A 23,721-nucleotide genomic window follows, 5' to 3' on the forward strand; every position below is an offset into this window, starting at 1 on the left:
ATAGGAGAAACAAACAAAGGTTACAAACTAAGATTTTTTTCAAATTCAAGCTTGATCTAACTAACATTTTTCACTTAAGAATTCTTTCCTTCTTGATCGGATACAGCCCCAGGAAGGCCAAACTCCCTGTAATACTAGGAATTAGCTCTTAATATTTTAGTAAGTTCGTTATCACATTTCTGTGTACCCTAAAGACAATTTTAAAAAAAACAGATCTTTTGGCAACTTTGCAAGCAGCCATTATGAATTAGTTCAAACATCCCTTAAAACCTTTACCCTTATCAGTGTCTAAATCCTGTACTGTTATTTTGCAACATTAAGAGTTCCAAACAGTAAGTATAATCTTAACTCATAAATGTGCAAGGTCAATGATACTTGGCTGTTGGAAATCTGAATAGAGCAAAAACATTAGGCTGCTAGAGGGTAGGAGAGACAGCCTTCATCCCTGATGTGGTTGAATCATTTTCTATGATGTTGTCCAAGTATATACTGCACACATGAGCCCTGATGTCAACATTGGTCCTTTAAATCTGGGGGCAGGAGTAGGAAAGAAAGTTTCAAACAACTCAACAGCGAACTGTACACTAGGGCTGCACAAAAACCATCCCCGGGAGGGTCTCTTTCCATTTTCCATCTCTCCTCCAAAACTTTGCCAACATTTCCCTGTAATGGCCGTTCTTTTTTCAGCAAACCTAAGATTTTTTCCTACTTCATCATGACATTTTAAGGCATTTCAAAGACAGATGCCATGACTTGTGAAGAACTTTGGGCTGAGAAAAAACGCATATGTTTAGTGAAATCTTTTTAGAGAATTATGCTTAGAAAAATGGCATTTCCCCATGAATTTTGCCATGGAATGACTCCTTTACCATGGAAAGCTGTTGGAAATTTCAAGGGCTTCAGTAATCAGTCACCTGTTTGGGGCAGGCTTCTCTTTACAATCCACTAGGATTAAAAAGAACCCAGGGATGAGTGAGACCAAAGCTGATCCAAGTTCCATGCAAAGATTGAAGAAAAATGAATAAATACTTAGGGCTGCCTATTTGCCTTAGTACTGATGAGATACGAAAGTTGCTGGTGGAAACCATTTTTAATAGCAAGTGGTAGACTAAAATACAAAGCTTTTCTGCTCAAAACAGGAGACCTGGTGCCAAAAGAAAATGGCATAATTTGCAGGGTAGGGGATGGGCATTGTATGCAGGTCTCTGTGGAAGGAAGTGCCATTGACCTACATGAACAGTCTTCCAGGGTGGCAAAGTGACCTTTCTAAGATCTACCCTGCCCCTGCAATATGGGAAGAATAGTATTTCCTACTATAGTTGTGATGAATAATTTATGTGTAACACTATGCCTGGTCGCCTGGTCCAGCAATTAAAAATTTATATAAAATCAGTATCTATATCTAGATCTGTATCTATCCTTGGGAGGTTTTTGAGCAATCTCAACAGGCTAAAGCAGAAAAGTGCTAGTGTCTTCTGAGGCATCCAAAAAACCCAATGGAAAATACAGGGCCATGGTTGTAGCCTAATAAGCTAACCTGACTGGTAAACCCCACTCTGGTGCTAGACTACCAGGTAAGACTTAATTCATCAAATGTCAGGTCTGGATGTCTGCCTCCCTCATTTCACAGATGAGGAAACCGAGGTTCAAATTCACATAGGGTTAAAACTCAGGTCCTCTAACCCCCAGTCTAATAATGTCTTCAGCACATTCATTTTAAAGGAAATGCTGTAAATGCTGTAAGCTGGTTTATCTTTTGGGTACGTAATTCTAATTTTATTTGTATAAAAAGGGACATTTGGGTGAGCTCAGTGCGTTTTCTAATTGACACTGTTTGGCCACTTATTGACTTCTGAGTGTGTTTGCAGATCTGTAAGAGCTATTTTTAGAAGTTAATTACAGTGTCTAATTTTTCCAGGTAAATGCTGAGGTGGTGCTTATTGTCTTGTTACTTGTGAAGTCAAATAAACCAAACTAAACACATCTATTCTTTTTTCTTAACATCTTTTAAACATTTAACATTGAAAATACATTTTTCACATAAAAGAATTATTGATTTGAGAAAACTGTACCTAAACCTGGGCCCAAGGGAAAAATGAATGGCAAACAGGAATGCCAATTAAAACAGGTTTCATGAGAAATGTACTTGCTTTACCTTACACAGGTTTTCTAAGATGCCCTCAGTTCCCCCAGAAACCTCTAAAATGTTTTTGTTTTCTCCTCTCCATTCCCTTTCTGGGGTGGCTGCCAGACCAATTTCACCACAAGCACCAATTCAACAAGGAGGGACAGAAGCTAAAACAACTACCCCTCAGGGCTCAGGTTAGAATATTAGCAGCTCAGCGCTTGGACTAGATATTGCATTGATTCAACAGGCTCCTTGTAAAATTCAAGTATTATCAGCACACCAGTTCGGCAGAGATTATCTTTTAGAGAAAGGGGTACAGAAAGAGAAAGCTAGAGCCCCCAAGATGACTTTCGTCAATTCTCCCAGTACCAGCTCACAGAAGATGCATACGAGAGCCACCACTGTTTAACTAAAGATGGGACCTGGATATTCAATCCCGTGTGAGAAGGAATATGGTGTAGGAGGTTGAAAACCAAAACAAAAAACAAATAGGTTGTGCAGTCAGAGGACAAGGCTTTGAATTTTATTTCAACTACTCAAAAGCTATCTGACCTTGGTTATGTTTTTCTGCATGTATAGACTTTTTTTAGTTAATTTTTTGTCAAAGTGTAGTTGATTTACAATATTTTATTAATTTCAGGTATACAACATAGTGATTCAGTATTTTTGCAGATAATACTCCATTGTCAGTTATTACAAGATAATGACTATAATTCCCTGTGCTATATAGTATATCCCTATTGCTTATCTATTTTGTACTTAGTAGATTGTATCTCTTATTAATCCCATACCCTTAATTTGCCCCTCCCTCTCCCTTTGGTAACCACAAGTTTTTTTTCTATGTCTGTGAGTCTGTTTCTCTTTTGCCTATACATTCATTTGTATTATTTTTTAGATCCCACATATAAGTGATATCGTACATTTGTCTTTGTCTGATTTCACTAAGCATAATACTCTTTAGGTCCATCCACGTTGCTGCAAATGGCAAAATTTTATTTTATTTTTTTTATGGCTGAGTAATGTTCCATTGTGTATATGTAACACATCTTCTTAATCCAATCACCTATTGATGGGCACTTGGGTTGCTTCCCTGTCTTGTCTATTGTAAAGAGCCCTGCTATGAACATTAGGGTGCATGAATCTTTTCAAATTAGTGTTTTTGGTTTTTTTCTGGTTATATGCCCAGGAGTGGAATTGCTGGATCATACGGTAGTTCTATTTTTATTTTTTTGAGGAGCCTCCATGCTGTTTTCCACAGTGGCTGCACCTTGTTTAAGTTATTAAACTAGGTTGTGCATGGTTTCTTCATCTATAAGGTGGGGGTGATGTTGGATATTCTCAAGCTCCTCCAGTGCCCTGCTCTTCTAATTGAGGTCCTTGGACCAGCAGTATCCCACGACCTTTTTAGGAATGCAGAATCTCAGGCCCTGTTCCACCTGTGGAATCAGAATCTTTTTTAATAAGACACTCCTATGATTCATACACATGTTAAAGTTTGAGAAACACCAGCTTAGAATACACTTTTCTCTACACTCTCAACTTATCCCTTGAGGCTTTGGCTGGGTGGTGTATAAATGAAGGCTAGAGTTTTCGACTAGGATCCCCCATACACCAGAACACTACCCAGCAGTAGGGGTTGCCAGGCGGTTATTTAATGAGTTTTATGATACATTGAATCTTCCAGACATCAAGGTAATTTGACCATTAAAGAAATAACTTTTTTTAAGGTAGCCCAAAACAAGCCAACTCAAGCGATTAATGGGATTAGCGTGGTGATACTGAAATCAGAGCTGTACCACGTGAGTCTCTCTCCATCACTCACCACTGCTGTCCTCACGGCTGATTATGGCACATTGTTTCATCAAATTAAACACCAGAAGGATGTTGTAAAGGCAACATATGGTCCTCTTTCAAAAGTAGTTAGCCTGACATTGCACAAGTGGCCTCATCGTGGCTTCCCTGAAACCCTCTAAATCAATGCATTGAGGGTATTTGCTTTTGCAAAACAATGTCTCATAAAAGTAGTTGCTTCTAATTGCAGGGTTGCTGTTGTAGGAAGCACGGCCAGGATATGAGATGTGAAGGAGAGCAGACGGAATCAGGTTAGGAGGGGGAAATCAACTGTTCATCTTTTCCTGGGAGACCATCATGGTGGTAGCAATCATAGGAGAAAAGATGTCTGTTCTCAGAACTGCCACTTGGATGGATGTGGAGCTCTCAGAAATCTATTTTTTGCCCTCTCTATTAGGCATAGCAGACAGGGCATAGGTTTTAGAATCAAGATATGAATAATTACATGCAATTAAAAGACTTGCTGAAAGGGAGAAGATTTTCTTTAATGATCAGGAGAGAGAGAGGACAGTGTTTTGTGGAAGAGCCAGGCTCAAGGCAGCTTTGTCAGCCTCTGCTGGGTCCAATGGAAACTTCAGAGTTTATAAGAGGCAGTTTATACGCCATTGAAAGGTGAGACCAGCCCAAGACTGAATTTCAAGAGAAAAGTCATTAGGCAATGTTAGGAGTAATGTTTGGTTGTTATTTTGCATTTACGTGTCTGACCTTTCCTCCAAGTAGCATGAGCACTCACCAAAGTATAATTACCAAACAGCAATCCTCACAGAGCCCCTGTGAGCCCAGTGTGGGATGGCATCAAATCCATCTTCCTTTCTTCTGGTTGCAACTCTTTTTCCCACTCTCCCCTCAAAGCACCCCCAAAATAAGAGGGCTTGACCAAACTGGGTGTGGGATTTAGATCGCCACGGGGTATGTCAAGTCATTCTGCGGTACACCTTAAATTTACACAGAGCTGTATGTCAATTATATCTCAATAAAACTGGGGAAGAAAAAAGATTTTACCATGAGGTACCTCCTACCTTCTGGTTTGTGTGTGACACTTTGTCACATGTTATGGAACAGTTGCCACCACCCTTAGGGGGCAGCCCTAGGTCCATAGCCCCTTCTGTGTCTATGCAGAGGCAAACACAACCAAGCAGGTAGGGAATCTTTGAATCACAGCCTGAAAAAAAAAATCTTTTTCTTTTGTATTATTGAAAAAGAAGATATGATTGTTTTCTAAATTTTTAAAATATACTGTAGAGGATAAAATAAAAAGTGAAAGTTTTGTCAACTGACCATCCGCTCTGATCATCCTTCTCCCTTCTGCCTAAGGACACCGCTGTTACTGGGTATGTTAGGTATTCTGAAAGGGATCCTAGATGGTGCCTCATCAATTTCCCAATAGTTATTGGAATCTCCTCTATGATGCTGAGAATGAGCGAAAATGTCCCTGTAACTTCATCCTGGTGAGAATATCTCACAAATAACATAGCCTTTTACACTGGAAGTTGGGAGATACTGATTTTTATCTTGAAAGATTGATTTTTTTAAACTCTGGTAGGATCATAGGGATGCTATTTTACTCTTCATAAAATGGACATGATAAAACTCACCACCTTCTTACCACAGGGCAAGAAGCAATAAATAACTAGGTATCCAGGATAATAAAATCCAGGACAGTGGCAATTTTAGTGACCTCAAAATTCCAAGTTGTTTTCCTTAACCCAATGAAAGCTTTAAAAATTTAAATAGGCAGAAGTTGAATAAACAATCTTTAAGGTCGTTATCTGCCAAAGAAGCTATTCGTAGAGTAAAAGGATGATTTTAATAAGAAATAAAACTCATCTACTGGTCTATTAAGAAAATTCAGCGTGGAGAGATATCATTACAAATGTGAGGGAAACATTGTGTTCCTGCTGGAATAACAGGGACGTGTGTGTCTTAGAGTGGAGCGTGGCCCCTCCATTACAAGGCTCAGAACATAACACAAATCTATGCCCTCAACCACGACAGGGGCAGGACCTAAAGACCAGGTTGCTCCTGGTGTGGGATTCATGGGGTTTGGTGTGCCTGTAAAGCCTTTGTCACTCAGCTGAAATAATAGATAGTCTTAACCAATTTAAATGACCTTAATAAACTCGTAACCCTGGTGTTTTGGCCACTTTGGGATCTGCTGTAGCTGAAGCGTAGCAAACAACCAACCTGCTGGGGGGAAGGTGCTACTGAAAACACACCTATGATTAGTTATTTTTTGGTATCCGTTTAAAGCCCAAACACTGATGCAATTTGGCCCTCTTTAGAGCCAGGCTGCATCAGCCGCTCTCCCCATTAATTAGCGTGAGCACTAAGATGTTGCTAATAGCTACACATCTTGTAAACATGTTGAGTGGACCCCGCCCCTGAAGGCTCTCACTGTTAAGTGATATCTCAGCTGGGGCTGGCAGAGCCAGCGTCTCTACCAGGGAATCGCAGAAAGGTGTGCAGCCTCTGTGTAGAATCAAAACATCGTGCTCTGAGCGCTCCCTTTCTGGTGTGGTTCCCATAGAGGTGACTGCCTTTTGGTAGTAATGATAGTAATACTGAGGAGAATAAAGATAAAGAAGAAGGGGAGGCGCAGGAGACAAAACTTGCATTTACACTCACTAGGGAACATTTCTGATGAGGCCGGGTGGTGGGATTTTGGAAATACTGGTTTCTTGCCCCCAAGGTAAATGGGGACATCAGCCTTGCAGAGAAGAAAGTCTCTTGGACTGTTCCTTAGTCAGCTGAGATAACCGGCCAGCCGCTTTAGAGCTACTAGCTACCAAAACTAAAACCACAGCCGAAGATGATGAAAAACAGGTTTGCAAACAAGCTTTCAGCTAGGAAACTGCTAAGGGAGAAGAAAGGATGAGTAAAGAGGTGGAGAGGCCGCATGGCTGCAGCATGGTTGGTTTGCTAACTTTATGCTTGAGTTCTTTTGTAGGATTAGGTTCCATTTTAGGTGTGCAGTGGAATATGGGGAAGGGTGATGGTGGAAACCAAGGAGAGAGGAAGCCTGAATTTGGGGTAAACTCATCCCTGTTTGTCAGTTTCAGCTGAAACTCTGCCAGTTTCAACACTAGAAGTCCAGTGCCTAGGGAAACCTCTCAGCCCCAGACCAGGACAACTGGTCACCTTCCTGGAGTCACAGAAGTGCATAGTGGACAGGGACCCCAAAGACAATCTCATCCAACTCCATCTTATATAAGGGGAAACTGAGGCCCAGTGGGGTCCATGAGCAGCACAGCATGGGGCTCAGGTCTTCTTAATAAAGGATGAATAGATCCACTGTCTTGTCACGTGGGTAAAATCACCAGAGATTACTAACTGCAAATATGACACAAGACAAAGGACAGGCTCAAAGGAAGTTGGGTTCTAATCCCAGTTCTGCCACTAAATGGGGACCTTGGATAAGATAATTCCCACCTACCAAGCACTCTCCAAGCACAGATTATTTCAGAATCTGAATGATAGTCCTTTGAGGGAGGATTAATCTATCCATTTACCAGATGAAAAATTGGATTCAGAGAAATCAAGTAATTGGCCTAATGTCATAGTAAGAGGGGAGGTTTGAAGGTGGGCTGTTTTGACATCAAAGTAAATATCCTTCCCAGAATGACACTTAACTGGTATGAAACTGCAGGCAAATTCCAACAGCCCATTGCTCCCACTAAACGAATCATCAAATAGGAACGACTGTTGGAAAAGAACTTTTTTCTGTTTGTGCACTGCAATCACAGAGGTAACCCAATCATCACAGAATGCCCAAATGGTTGATAACTGAGGGATAAGTACCTTGCTACTTCCAAGAAGGATTTAGCTTAGCAAGATACACGTATTGACCTGAGCTTTCATTTCTTTTCTTTTCTGAGAAACTCAGTATCTGATAGACTTTAAAAATTTTTTATGTCATCAGTTTCTTATCTCTACCAGAATCAGAATATAAACTCAATGAGGACAAGAATTTTGTTCACTGCTATAACATATATACCTGGCACATATTAGGTTTTCAGTACATCTTTGCTGAATGAATGAAAGAAATTCAAAATTAGACATATAGAAAAGTTAAATACTTTTGCTATACATTTTTATTTTATAGTGTATTCAAAGTTGATTACAAGCTCAATAGAGGAGGAAGTAGAAATTAGGGAAGCAAAGATGTATCTGCCAGAAAAATTTTACTCAAAAAATTATTGGATGGGCTCTTAAATGAATGTGTGTATTTTTAATTTTTGTAAATTAACTATTTTAGTTATACTAAAGGAGATTGCTATTTAAATGAATCAATTTTTTTATGTGTGTGGGGATCATATAATGAAACAAAGAAACTAAATTTTATGGTAAAGTTAAGTCTCACTTCCCTTTGTTTATACGGTGATATATGCATAGGGAGCACAAAGCTGAATGGTGTGATATTTTATAATTATTTTTGCCTTTTGCGTATTTATCAAGTATCTACTGTCAAAACAATAATAAATAAACCGAATTTTTCAAGCTGATTTTTAAAGTAAATCTTTAGATCTTTTCTAAATGATTGACATTTATAAAATTAAAAATTTCTACAAACATATACAAGCACCTCTGTTTTTTCAGCATATATGTTATATAGAGGTTTCCTCTGATACTGTGGATGAAGTGGGTATGCAAAATTAGGGTTTGGGATTTATGAATGAAGCTTTATATCACTTACCAAGTTTTATGTTCCCTAACTAGTTAGCATTTGAAAATGATAACACATCTTATAAATGTATATTTGACAGTGTCGAGTAAATAAGAATAAATCACATAACTTCAAAAATGTTATTAAAATAGCCTCAGCCCTTAAAACACATTTTAGAGGAAAAAGTAAACTCTTATACAGAGTTAATCATAATAAAGCAATAAGTCAGGTTTGATGGCAGGAGATCAGAAAGTAAGCTTAAAAGCAATATATGGTGTTTGGAGTTTCTGTACAAATGTAATGGTCTGAGAAATAACTTTCTGATCGGATTGCACTGCCACTCTGTTTTAGATGTGCTATTAAGATACTGATGGAACATCTTCTTTCTTTGTGGATACAAGAGGTCTAGTACCATAAAGAATTGATTAAATCTGTGACCATTTCAAGACAAACAGTGCATGAAATACCCATACTACAACAAGGAAATGTGTCAAAGCCAGGTTAACAGATGCATGAAGCCATATGAACTCTGCTTCTTTTGGCTTAGTCTTTATATCTCCCTAGAACTATGACTAATCCTCTTTATGTGAACAACTTCAAAGACTCTGATTCAAAACACATGGCACACATATAACAGACAAACTTAGTTCCTGCCAGCAGGTAATCAGAGGCAACAAAAAGTGTCTCTTGATGAGGAATTGCCTTGTTGTCCAAGGCACCACTTCAGTTTATCCAACAGAAATTCGTCATGTCACAGTCCACTGCTCAGAGGCAGAATGAAGCCTGGTTTGCTGAGGCAAAAAATAATATAGCCTATCAGACTTGGAAGTGTTCAATTTCATCCCAGTGTACCTACTTATAGAAAAACCTATTAACTTTTGTATAACTAACTTTGTAACCAGGCACTTTAGTTAGTTATCTTATTTCTAACAGCTTTTCAATTGACTTTTATGAATTTTAGAAATATGTAATAATATCATCTGCAAATAATTCCTAACCCCATATGTATAGGGGTTTTTTGTTTGTTTGTTTCTCTTCTCTTTTGTCTTCTCTTTTCTTATTGCATTGGCTAGTACTTCCAGAATAATATTAAATAATAGTTTTCATAGTGGTCAATATTGTCTTATCTTTGATAATAGGAAAATGTTTTTTCCCATTGTGTCTAGGATCTATTCCTAATTAAAACTTTTTAAATTAAAAATGGCTGTTAAATTTTGATAAAAAGTTCTTTTGGCCACCAAAAATATACTTGTGGGGTTTTTGCCCTGTGACCTATTAATATAGTGAATTTTGATATCAGATTTCATATTGTCAAACTATCCTTACATTCCTATGACTTTTTCATTTTAATAAACTCCTGAATCTTATATGCTAATATTTTCTTTTAGAATTGTACCTAAGGATATACAATATAAAGAAATAGTATTATCCCTCTCCACACTGATGTTTCAATTCTCTTTGGCACTGTAGGAAGGGGGATGCTGTTAATACACCTCTAGAAATTTTTGCAAATAATAATAATAATTGTAGTTCACACTTATATAGCGTGTATTCTGTGACAGATACTAATCTAACAGATTTGCATGTATTAATACCTTCAATCCTCAGAGCAGCCTGTAAAGAAAGTACTGTCATCATCATCATCATCATCTTTGTTTTTCAGATGAGGAAACTGAGCTTAAGTAACATGTCCAATGTCACACAGGTAGTAAGTGACAAAGTCCAGGCAATTTACCATGAAAGTTTATGCTTTGATTCCCTAAGTCACTCATTTATTCAACTGTAACATGTACTTACTGAGTGCCTACTATTATGAAGGCACTGCACAATGAACAAATGCACTGCACAATAAGCAAATGAATATTTAGGCCTATGTAATGAATCTAATATTTATATCCCTTTAGTCCAGGCAGTATTTCCATAAATCTTTCTCCCCAACCTTTTAATATTTCTGTCCTGCCTACTGAGACCCAGTATGTAGACTGAGGGAATATTAAGTTAAGTCCAAGATACTAACTTAGTCTGATGGCATCCTGGCAGATCCTGTGTGGGTGCTCATGGTGACAAGGGAGAACTAAATACCAAATGTCATCAAATATCAGTTTGATAAAGAGGCTGCTGGTGATGCTGCCAGACACAACATGTCGTGTCTGGAAAAGGTAGAAAACTAGCTAGGCTAAGATGTGCCATAAGACACAGCGTGCTTGGTCGGGAGAAGGGTAAAGAACAGGGAGAAAGTACTTCCTCACATCCATCAGCACAAGAAAATCACTGAGTGCAAGTTCCAAACAAAGCTTGAGAGTGGAGCCGTGGCCAGGAGGTGGCTTTCACACCATATGTCTCTTCTCCTGCCCCAGAGCCCCTGTGGCATTTTTGAAGTGTTGGTCCTTGATACCTTCTATTACCTGGTTTTAATTAACCTCCTGAAGCCCCTTTGTCTGGGTGGCAGTGTCAGCTGTGAGGGCGATGAATAGAAGGCAACCCTGTCAATATTTTTTGGAAGGAGCCTTGTGAATGGGCCTGATGAGCCGAGGTTGGGGGGCAGGGAGGGTTGGAAGGAGTGCTTCCTCTTTAATCCGGCATTTAATCACTGGAGCTGAGGACAATGGAGGCTCCTCCAGCCTCCCAGAGCCTAATTCCATTTGGCAAGACCAGCCCTCTTTCGTCAGCCTCCCAAGGAGGCCCCACCTCCCCACACTCCACACAAGATTCACTTCACAAGTGTCATTGAGATGAAACAGCCAGTCCATGGGACTTAGGACTGCGGGGCCCAGGCTCTGCGACCAGCCCCAGCCCATCCTTCACAGGCCTTTGTTACTCTATGGATCCATAATTCCCTGAAAAGCTTTATTTTGATTTCCAGGCATTTATATTTAAAGTTCTCAAAGCAAGTACAACCCAGTGGAGTTATTTTCGACATATATTATTTTTCCTAAGAAAATTACAATTCCACTGAAGAGTTAAGGGTGCCAGGTGGTTCATAGCCATATGAAATTATAAACCCAGTGGCACTAAAATAAAAGGAAACTTCTTAGTGATTTTAATCTCTTCTTTTTCCTTCTAAGTCCTTAACTGCTATGGCTATCTAATTCTATATATAGAATATATTCTATATTCTATCTAATTCTATATAATAATCACAGCAAAGATGGGAGTTTTGTATTTTGCATTTTTTCAGCCACGTGTTGTTGAATATTGCCATGCTACTTTTGTAATGATTGTTTTAGTGTCTAGATATTTATTTCATCAAGCTCATATAGTTAACCTGTACCCTACTGCTGGAGATATATATACAGATATATATACAGATATATATATATATACAGATATATATACACATATTTAACCTGTACCCTACTGCTGGAGATATATATACATATATATATGTACATATATATATATACACAGATATATATACATATATACACATATATATATATATATATATAAAGGGATGTTATACTATAGGCGAGACAGCTTCAGCCCTGGGCTGTCTTTTTCAACAGTGTGATCTGTGTACCTTAACCACTCTGAACATGAGTTTCTTCATCTATGAACTGAGGGTAACAGCACTGTACCTCCCAGGGCGACCATAAAATCAGAGACGATGTGCATGAGAGCTGTTTCTGAGCTGCAGAGCCCACACAAGTGGTAGTTATTATTAGCTTGTTTCCAAATGTTCAACCTTAACAGTAAAGGTTATAGTGAACATTTTCAAACACATAGTATTCAACTTCTTTTGAATTCTTTGCCTAAGACAGATTCCAAGAAGTCTGGTTACTGGATCAAAAATTATGAACGTGAATTTCATGTTATTAGATCTTAGATCTGAATTGCTGCCTGATTTTCAAATGCTTTGAACCAATTTACATTGTAACTGGCTATGTAGCCTTTTGCCAAGGCCTCACGGACACAGCAAATTTTCATCCTAAAACATGTTGGCTAATCACATAAGTTGCTGCCATTTCCATTGCTGGACTACTGGTGAAGTCTGAATATTTTTCATGTCTTCCTTTATGAAAAATAATTCCTTTTGTGTGTGATTGCTTATCTATTTCTCACTAAGTGAGCTTTTATACAGTTTTAAGACCATTTTTTAAAGAACACAAATTCCCCAAGGTAGCAAGAAAGAGACTACAGCATGTAGAGAAACCAACTTGAGCTTTAAAACATCACTTATATACATATTTGCAGGATTCTGTAGTCAATGAGCTCTCAAAAACCAAGAACACAAGTCTCAACTTTTTTCTTGAAATGCCTCCCTCCACTATGGTTTATCCACATCTGATGCCTGACCCTGAATCTTTGGTCCTTTTCTGCAGTGTGGTGTAATCCGATGGTGTTACCTCTATGCATCCCAGGAGATCAGGAAATTGGGAGACCATGTAGCCTGGATTGAGTGAGAAAGTCTTTTTTTTTTTTTTTTAACATCTTTATTGGAGTATAATTGCTTTACAATGGTGTGTTAGTTTCTGCTGTATAACAAAGTGAATCAGCTATACATATATCCCCATATCTCCTCCCTCTTGTGTCTCCCTCCCACCCTCCATATCCCACTCCTCTAGGTGGTTACAAAGCACCGAGCTGATCTCCCTGTGCTATGCGGCTACTTCCCACTAGCTATCTATTTTACATTTGGTAGTGTATATATGTCCATGCCACTCTCTCACTTCGTCCCAGCTTACCCTTCCCCCTCCCCGTATCCTCAAGTCCATTCTCTAGTAGGTCTGCATCTTTATTCCCATCTTGCCCCTAGGTTTTTCATGACAATTTTTTTTTTTAGATTCTATATATATGTGTTAGCATACGGTATGTGTTTTTCTCTTTCTGACTTCCTTCACTCTGTATGACAGTCTCTAGGTCCATTCACCTCGCTACAAATAATTCAGCTTCTTTTCTTCTTATGGCTGAGTAATATTCCATTGTATATATGTGCCACATCTTCTTTATCCATTCATCTGTCGATGGACACCTAGGTTGCCTCCATGTCCTGGCTATTGTAAATAGAGCTGCAAAGAACATTGTGGTACATGACTCTTTTTGAGTTATGGTTTTCTCAGGGTATATGCCCAGTAGTGAGATTGCTGGGTCATATGGTAATTCTATTTTTAGTTTTTTAAGGAACAAGCAGGAAAATCTTGAGAGAGGAGCCAAAATTGCCCTGCCTCGGATCAATGACAGCAGAAAACAGATGTGAGGAGCTGGGCCACCTAAAACATTTAGTGCTCAGCTGTCCTGTCTATGGGGAACTTCCATTCCATCCAGGAGATGGGTGTTCACAGAGTCAAAACTTGGAAATAAATGGCAAAACACAAAACAAAGAGATAACTATAAGAAAACTCAAATGATAGTATTATAATCACAGTATGTGAGTGTAAATATAATGGTATAATATTTGAGTGCAGTGTTAAAATTACAATATTTGAGTATTAGTATATTAGAATAATATCTGAGTATGGCATTATAATATGTGAACACTTGTCCTATAGTATATTCTTTGAGTATGGTATTAATCGTATAACATTTGAGTATTAGTATTTCAGTGTAATATTAATATTATAACATTTGAGTATAATGTTTAAGAATAGCATTATAATTATAATATTTGGGCTATATCCTAGCTGGAGGACTTCACATTAAGGTACTTGAGCCTCAATTTCCTCATCTGTGGGAAGATATTTTTTCTCAAGGTAACATGAGAAAAATGTGTGTTGAAAGATGCGTTTGTAATATTATTTAATGCTTTACCATTTACAAAGCACTCTCATGACCCTGTCTTGATTGAACCTATGGACTCATTTTACAGATGAAAACACGGAGGTTCAGAGAAGTCATGTGAATTGCCTAAGGTTACAGGAGCCAGATTAAACCCAGGCCTAGAAGTCTACATCAAATGGTATTTTATTTTGTATCTCCTAAGTATGTGGCAAGCTTACATTTACTTACGTTGTCTCGTGAAACCCTCCAGCCTCTCCAGATGAGTGGTCAGTCCTACTTAGCCCTGGCCCATAGAATGACACTGAGGCTCAGGGAGATGTAATCGCCCAGGGAGTTGATGGCAGAGCAGGATGAGCTGTGGTCTATCTGACTCCAAAGGCTGTGCTTATTCCACAGCACATCCAGCCTCCCCAGGAGATGATGCATCTTGGTTGGGAGAGAGGGTCAGGAGGCTGTTGGACCCACATGAGGCAGGGGCACTGTGACTTTCTGCAGAAATGCTGAGTGGGTTGGGGACCACAAAGGCCAACAGCTTTTAGCTATAGCTCAACCAAGCAACAGGTTGGTTCTCAAATGTGTGCTCCCATCTTCATAGCACATCATTGAAAACGAAGCCAAAATCCTGCTACTTATTATTTCGTTTGGGGCGGACAACGAAGATGAAACGTGAGCAAAAAATTCTTTGCCATTTGAGCTAATCACTGAAAACAGATTGTTTGCTTGCTCAAGGTAATGAATCTCTTTCTTTTTCTAAACCTTAAGACACACACAAATAAACAATGCACTATCATTATTAGCTTGTTGATAAATAGGTTTAATGCAAGTTTCTATTTCTTTGGTTTTTGCCTTCTGATTATGGTGTACTTTGTAAAACTCCAACAAAGTAAAGTAACAATTAACGGAGTAAAAAGTTTTCGAGTAAAAATGAAAATGTTCTTCTCACCTCATTTAAATAGAGAAAATTTATTCTTCAGGTTTAGGGTTCTGCTTTTTAAAGTGTGTGGTTTAGGACTTCCCTGGTGGCGCAGTTGTTAAGAATCCACCTACTTAATGCAGGGGACAAGGGTTCGATCCCTGGTCAGGGAAGATCCCACATGCCACTGAGCAACTAAGCCAATGAACCCCAACTACTGAGCCCGCATGCCACAACTACTGAGCCTGCGTGCCACAACTACTGAAGCCTGCGTGCCTAGAGCCCGTGCTCCGCAACAAGAGAAGCCACTGCAGTGAGAAACCTGTGCACCGCAATGAAGAGTAGCCCCCACTCACCGCAACTAGAGAAAGCCCACGCGCAGCAATGAAGACCCAACGCAGACAAAAATAAATAAATAAATTTATTTAAAAACAATTTTTTAATACAAAAAAGTGTGGTTTATTAAGAAGGATTTTTGTATTATTCTCACAAATTCCATGTTAATTTGCATTCCTTCCTTTTTCAGGAGATGTAACAACATTGTGATTGTATTAATCATATGAATTAAATATAATATGCTTTGTTATTGACTTTCATTTCATTCCTTAGCATCCAGTACAAATATTAGAAAGTCCATGCTTGAGTTATGATCATTGCAAATGACTGTAGGTAAACATTTAATATTTTAAAAACAAAATCTTTTCATAAGGTTTCTTTTTTTAAAAAAATACAACTAAACTGTTAGTCCTCCCATATTGAAACAGATGCTATTAAAATATAATTGTTAGTTACAAAGGGAAATGGAAGTCATATTAAATTAATATCATATTATAGAAAATTAACTTGAAATCTATTTATATTATCAGTTTTCATTTTATTTACAATTTGATGGCTTTAAAAAATTATGCCACCAACAGACACATGAAAGAATGCTCAACATCATTAATCATTAGAGAAATGCAAATCAAAACTACAATGAGATATCATCTCACACTAGTCAGAATGGCCATCACCAAAAAATCTACAAATAATAAATGCTGGAGAGGGTGTGGAGAAAAGGGAACCCTCTTGCAGAGTTGGTGGGAATGTAAATTGATACAGCCACTATGGAGAACAGTATGGAGGTTCCTTAAAAAACTAAAAATAGAACTACCATATGACCCAGCAATCCCACTACTGGGCATATACCCTGAGAAAACCATAATTCAAAAAGAATCATGTACCAAAATGTTCATTGCATCTCTATTTAGAATAGCCAGGACATGGAAGCAACCTAAGTGTCCATCAGCAGATGAATGGATAAAGAAGATGTGGCACATATATACAATGGAATATTACTCAGCCATAAAAAGGAACAAAACTGAGTTATTTGTAGTGAGGTGGATGGACTTAGAGACTGTCATACAGAGTGAAGTAAGTCAGAAAGAGAAAAACAAATACCGTAGGCTAACCCATATATATGGAATCCAAAAAAAAAAAATTGTCATGAAGAACCTAGGGGCAAGATGGGAATAAAGATGCAGACCTACTAGAGAATGGACTTGAGGATACAGGGAGGGGGAAGGGTATGCTGGGACAAAGTGAGAGAGTGGCATGGACATATATACACTACCAAACGTAAAATAGATAGCTAGTGGGAGGCAGCCACATAGCACAGGGAGATCAGCTCGGTGCTCTGTGACCACCTAGAGGAGTGGGATAGGGAGGGTGGGAGGGAGGGAGATGCAAGAGGGAAGAGATATGGGGACATATGTATATGTATAACTGATTCACTTTGTTATAAAGCAGAAACTAACACACCACTGTAAAGCAATTATACTCCAATAAAGATGTTAAAAAAATTATGCCATTGCTGTACACCTGAAACTTACACAACATGGTGAATCAACTATACTTTAATGATTTTTTTTAATTACGCCATTTCTCCATGTCCATCATTAGTTGAATCTTATGCAAAAACAAAATTTTTTTAAAGTCTGTTAAAACCAGAGATGATTTTGAAATAAATTGAAACAAAAATTTGTTTCATTGTGTCATTAATAGAGCAAGTTACAAAACACAGTTTGATCTTGAACTGTGGATGATTAGCATATGTTGAACACGGTGAAGAACAGTTTACAGAATTAAGTTTGCCCTGGGAAAAACATGTTAAAGACACAATTTTAAAACAGATTTCCTGCATTTTCAACTAGAAGCAGGAGAGGATTTGTATGAATCACAGAGGATAGGACTGTGGTCTCTGGAGCTGCAAACTGTGGCCCTTTGTAAGTTTTATTTAGCATCCTTGCAAATCCATCGAACAAGCACAGAAATATTTTAGATTTTTGAAACAATTGATTTCTTGAGTTTCAAAATATTTTTCCCATATTTCAACAGCCATGAAATTACAAAGAGAATAATAACAATATTCTGCCAAGAAGTGTGGTTTTTGTATGAACATAGTTTTCAAAAACTTTACAGTCAGATTTAACTGGCTGGGCTCAGTTTACGGTGCGCGTGTATGGCTGATGAGTATGTCCTGAAGGAAAAATAAAGTGAGTAATGATTTGTGCTTGTTTGCTACCTGTAACCACATTGACAGCATCAGCGCATAATGCTGGTGACATAAGTAAAATACAGGAGAGCTATGCAACCCTCTGGGGAGAAATCAGAGCCCGAGGAAGGGTAATCTCCCAGCGCCAAGCCCCAGCTCTGCCAGGTTCATTAGGACACCTCGGTCTGGAGCCCTTCACCCATCTGCCAAGGGGGGCTGGGCTTTGCCCACCTTTCCTGGTCCAGCTCCAGAGCTGGGACCACAGGGCTGAAAGACCACGTGCAACAGGCAAACATGGGTGAGTTCTCCGGTTTATCTTGAATGCCCATGGTCTCTTTTCTCATCCTTTGAACCCCTTCGTAGTCCCAGCTCTTGGTTAAAAATCTGATACCCACATTTATGTCCCCCTGTCTTTTTTCTTTTTTTGCGGTACGCGGGCCTCTCACTGTTGTGGCCTCTCCCATTGCGGAGCACAGGCTCTGGACGCTCAGGCTCAACAGCACTGGCTCACGGGCCCATCTGCTCTGCGGCATGTGGGATCTTCCCGGACCGGGACACAAACCCGTGTCCCCTGCATCGGCAGGCGGGCTCTCAACCGCTACGCCACCAGGGAAGCCCCCCCTGTTATTTTAAGTAGTTGGGTTGCTTCTTCTATTTAAATCTGAAAACTTATCTCTTAAATAGATAGAGGGGCTTGAAGCTATAGTTCACTCATGAAACTATGAACACAGATGGGGCCCTGGTGACCAGGCCTGCTAACGTCCCAGGTCTCAAAGCTGCAAAGGCCTCCAGGGGCCATCTGGTTGGGCCTTCAGCTTTCAGTCTTGAGGCAGGTAAGGTGATGGGCCTGGTGACTGCCTAGGTTTGTCAGTCCACCAGGGGAGTAGCATTGGGGGAGTAGCACCGGGGGAGTAGGGCTGGGGCAATGCCAGCCCCCCGACACCGGCCCCACCCCCTGGTGGAGTGAGCTCCTCCCTGTAATGAGCTACACAGCACTTACTTTCTGTGGGTTTCGTGAAGACTAGAATTTCCGTGGCAGCCCTGAGAGGAAACAGTAAAATAGCAGGTGATTACATACAGGCTGTAATCAAACAGGCCAGGCCCTTGTAGACAAAATGAAGAGCATGGATTAAATGACTTCTCAGGTCCTTCTGAGCCCTCCAGTTCTGAGACTCATAACAATTAGGGCAAAGACTGCTTTTTTAAAATTTTTATTAAAGTATAGTTGATTTACAATGTTGTGCCAGTCTCTGCTGTACAGCAAAGTGACTCAGTTATACACATGTAGACATTCTTTTTTTTAATATTCTTTTCCATTATGGTTTATCACAGGATGTTGAATATAGTTCCCTGTGCTATACAGTAGGACCTTGTTGTTTATCCATTCTATATGTAACAGTTTGCATCTGTTAACCCCAAACTCCCAGTCCATCCCTCTCCCTGCCCCCCCCGCCACTTGGCAACCCCAAGTCTGTTCTCTATGGCAAAGACTGCTTTTATTTTTTTTTATTTTTTTAACATCTTTATTGGAGTATAATTGCTTTACAATGGTGTGTTAGTTTCTGCTTTATAACAAAGTGAATCAGTTATACATATACATATGTTCCCATATCTCTTCCCTCTTGCATCTCCCTCCCTCCCACCCTCCCTATCCCACCCCTCTAGGTGGTCACAAAGCACCCAGCTGATCTCCCTGTGTTATGTGGCTGCTTCCCACTAGCTATCTATTTTACATTTGGTAGTGTATATATGTCCATGCCACTCTCTCACTTTGTCCCAGCTTACCCTTCCCCCTCCCTGTATCCTCAAGTCCATTCTCTAGTAGGTCTGCATCTTTATTCCTGTCTTACCCCTAGGTTCTTCTGACCATTTATTTTTCTTTTCTTTTTCTTTTTTTTTTTTTTAGATTCCATATATGTGTGTTAGCATACGGTATTTGTTTTTCTCTTTCTGACTTCCTTCGCTCAGTATGACAGTCTCTACGTCCATCAACCTCACTACAAATAACCCAGTTTCGTTCCTTTTTATGGCTGAGTAATATCCCATTGTATATAGGTGCCACATCTTCTTTATCCATTCATCCGATGATGGACACTTAGGTTGTTTCCATCTCCGGGCTATTGTAAATAGAGCTGCAATGAACATTTTGGTACATGACTCTTTTGAATTATGGTTTTCTCAGGGTATATGCCCAGTAGTGGGATTGCTGGGTCATATGGTAGTTCCATTTTTAGTTTTTTAAGGAGCCTCCATACTGTTCTCCATAGTGGCTGTATCAATTTACATTCCCACCACCTCTGCAGGAGGGTTCCTTTTTCTCCACACCCTCTCCAGCATTTACTGTTTCTAGATTTTTTGATGATGGCCATTCTGACTGGTGTGAGGTGATACCTCATTGTAGTTTTGATTTGCATTTCTCTAATGATTAATGATGTTGAGCATTCTTTCATGTGTTTGTTGGCAATCTGCATATCTTCTTTGGAGAAATGTCTATTTAGGTCTTCTGCCCATTTTGGGATTAGATTGTTCGTTTTTTGGATATTGAGCTGCATGACTTGCTTGTATGTTTTGGAGATTAATCCTTTGTCAGTTGCTTCATTTGCAAATACTTTCTCCCAGTCTGAGGGTTATCTTTTCCTGCTTTTAAATCGAGAACACCACATAGCTTCCTGCTCCCCGGCACCACCTACATTCCAATTTCTTAGCTAGAAAATTCTCTGCTTCCCCCAGCCCATCCCCCATCCCCACCTCCAGCCCTTATGCCCCTTGTCTCCAAGTCTTATTATTTCCTCCTTCAAATTGTTTCTCAAGCCTTTAGCTTCTCCTTCCAGTTATATTATTGCACACGCATCCTATCCCCTCCCCCACACATCAGGGCCACTCTTAGGTACTTAATATGAGACGAGATTTGCCTGCCTAAAATGTCACCTCCATCACGTCACTGCTCCGATCCACAGAGCACCGCCCCTCCCCATGCTCTGGCCTTCGCCCCTGCCCACTTGTACTCCTTGTTGCCTCCCTGATGTCAATCAACCCTCTCCTCCAGGACTCCACTCTCTAGCTCACTACACCCTGCTCGCTCTTGATCAGCTGTTTGTTCACACTGTTTCTTTTCCTGAGAAGTCGTTCTCCTTCCCCAACCTTTCCAAGTGTTATGGGCTTAACTGTTCCCTCGAAGTTCATATGCCGAAGTCTTAACCCCAGAACCTCAGAATCTGACTCTACTTGGAGATTGTGTTTTAAAGGAATAATTAAGTTAAAATGAGGTCATATGGGTGGGGCTAATCCAATATGACTGGTGTCTCCCTAAGAAGAGGAGAGGAGGACACAGACGTGCACGGAGGGAAGAGCATGGGAGGAGGTGAGGAGAAGACAGCCACCTACAAGCCAAGGGGAGAGGCCTCAGAAGACATCCATTTTGCCGATACCTTGACCTTGGAGTTCCAAGACCTAGTCTCCAGATTTGTGAGGAAATAATATCTGCAGTCGATGCCCACCCGTCTCTGGTAGTTTGTTACACAGCCCAGAACTCACACGTCAGTATCACCCACTCACCAAAGGATCCGTTTGAGTCCCACATTCTCTGACTGCTCTTGTCTATTCTGTTCCCCCCTTTCTCTGAATATCATGATGGAACTATTGAGAGTTCAGCTGGACAAGGAAAGACATGAGGATGTGATAGTGATAAGAAGTAGTGACAGGGACTTCCCTGGCAGTCCAGTGGTTAGGGCTCTGAGCTTGCTTCCACTGCAGGGGATGCGGGTTTGGTCCCTGACTGGGGAGCTAAGATCCCACGTGCTGCACAGCGCAGCCAAAAAAAAAACAAAAAAAAAATGTAGTGTCAAATCGATAGCAACAATGGATTACAGGTCCGAGTTGGGTCAAAAATTGTGGGAGTTGGGTGTTCCCAAGATAAGTGTTCATAGTCGGAGATTGGGATGAGCAGGAGTGGCGGTCATGACAAGGGGTCACATCCAGTGGTTTGCTCTTCAACTGGCACTTATTAAGTTGTACTTATGATCAATCTCTCAGAGGTGAGTTGTTAACAATTTTCGAATTGTCCCACTTGTTCGGGCACCTCCAAGTTACCACATTCACTATTCAGTACTTAGTAGCCTCCAGCGGAGCAAGGGAAAGGAGATTTGTCAAAGGGCTCATCGATTCAGGGCTACAAGTTGAGTATGAAGGCTGAAAAACAGAAGATTAGGGGAGCACAGGGAGCTAACTTACACCTACCCCGGCGCCGGACACTGGGGGTACAGCAGAGAAGAAGAAAACCAGTGCCCTCAGTGAGCTTACCTACTAGTAGGGGTTGCAAATGCTCCAGGGGCCACTGGTGACAGTACATCTATTCCCACAGAAAAGTCAAAATAAGGCATGGCACATTCCCAGTCCAGCTCATGAAAGTCTATTTTGAAGTTAGAAATGAGTCAAATAAACCATACATCTTTCAAATACAGCTCTCTTGCAGTCATCAAAAAAAAAAAAAAAAAGACTAAGGTAGCCTTTTATGTACTGATAAGAAATGAATTTCAGAAATGTTAAGAGAGAATCCAGGGACGAAACAGTATGTGTAGTATGCTTCCATTATGTAAAAATGGGCAAACATACACACACACTTGGACTTACACACACACGAACTTGTGTATCAGAATAATTCTGGAAAGTTATACAAGAAACAGGCGACACTGACTCTGAAGAAGGGAACTGAAGGGCCAGGGTGAGAAGAGAACTTAACTTTTTTTTTAATTGGAGTATAATTGACTTACAATGTGTTAGTTTCAGGTGTACAGCAAAGTGATTCAGTTATATGTATATATCTATTCTTTTCCATTATAGTTTATTACAAGTTATTGAATATAGTTCCCTGTGCTATACAGTAGGACCTTGTTGTTTATCTATTTTATATATGAGTCTGGATCTGCTAATCCCAAACCCCTAATTTATCCCCCCACCCCAGCTATCCCCTTTGGTAACCATAAGTTTTTTCTCTATGTCTGTGAGTCTGTTTCCATTTTGTAAATAAGTTCATTTGTATCATACTTTAGATTCCATATACGTGATTATCATATGATATTTGTCTTTCTCTGTCTGACTTACTTCACTTAGTATGATAATCTTTAGGTCCATCCATGTTGCTGCAAATGGCATTATTTCTTTCTTTTTTATGGCTGAGTAATATATATATATATATATATATATATATATATATATATATATATACACGTCATCTTCTTTGTCCATTTATCTGTTGATGGTCATTTGGGTTGCTTACATGTCTTGGCTATTGTAGATAGTGCTGCAATGAACACTGGATGTATATATCTTTTCAAATTATGGTTTTCTCCAGATATATACCCAGGAGTAGGACTGCTGGATCATATGGTAACTCTATTTTAAGTTTTTTAAGGAACCTCCATACTGTTCTCCATAGAGGTTCCACCAATTTACATTCCCACCAAGACTGTAACAGGAGAACTTACATTTATTGTATTTCCTTTTTTACTGTTTGCATTTTTATCACACAGTGTTACTTTTTCAGTTTAAAAAAAACTAATTAATAAAAAGTAAATATCCACACTTGGAAAGAATAAAGTCAGTTTAACTTTTCCTCTCATACTGTATTCAAACCAAAGTCCAGATGGATTAAAATTGTTACATTTTAAAGAATTAATTATATGTTGCAATCATCAATGAAATAATTGATTCAAGCACGAGCTATCAATGGATTTAAAAAGCAAATAGTGAGAGTTTTTTGAGGGGAACAAGAGAGTCACACAGTCTCAAAGCTTCACCCCACAGATTACTTTTTTATTGTGGAAGAAAATTTAACCTTATCTTTGGGTGAGGAAGGATGCTTTCAAGCATAAAAACAAAAAAGACGAAATCCACCCCCCCACACCAACACACATACA

This window comes from Mesoplodon bidens (genome assembly GCF_964165515.1).
Source record: "Mesoplodon bidens genome assembly, chromosome: 5".
Taxonomy (NCBI): domain Eukaryota; kingdom Metazoa; phylum Chordata; class Mammalia; order Artiodactyla; family Ziphiidae; genus Mesoplodon; species Mesoplodon bidens.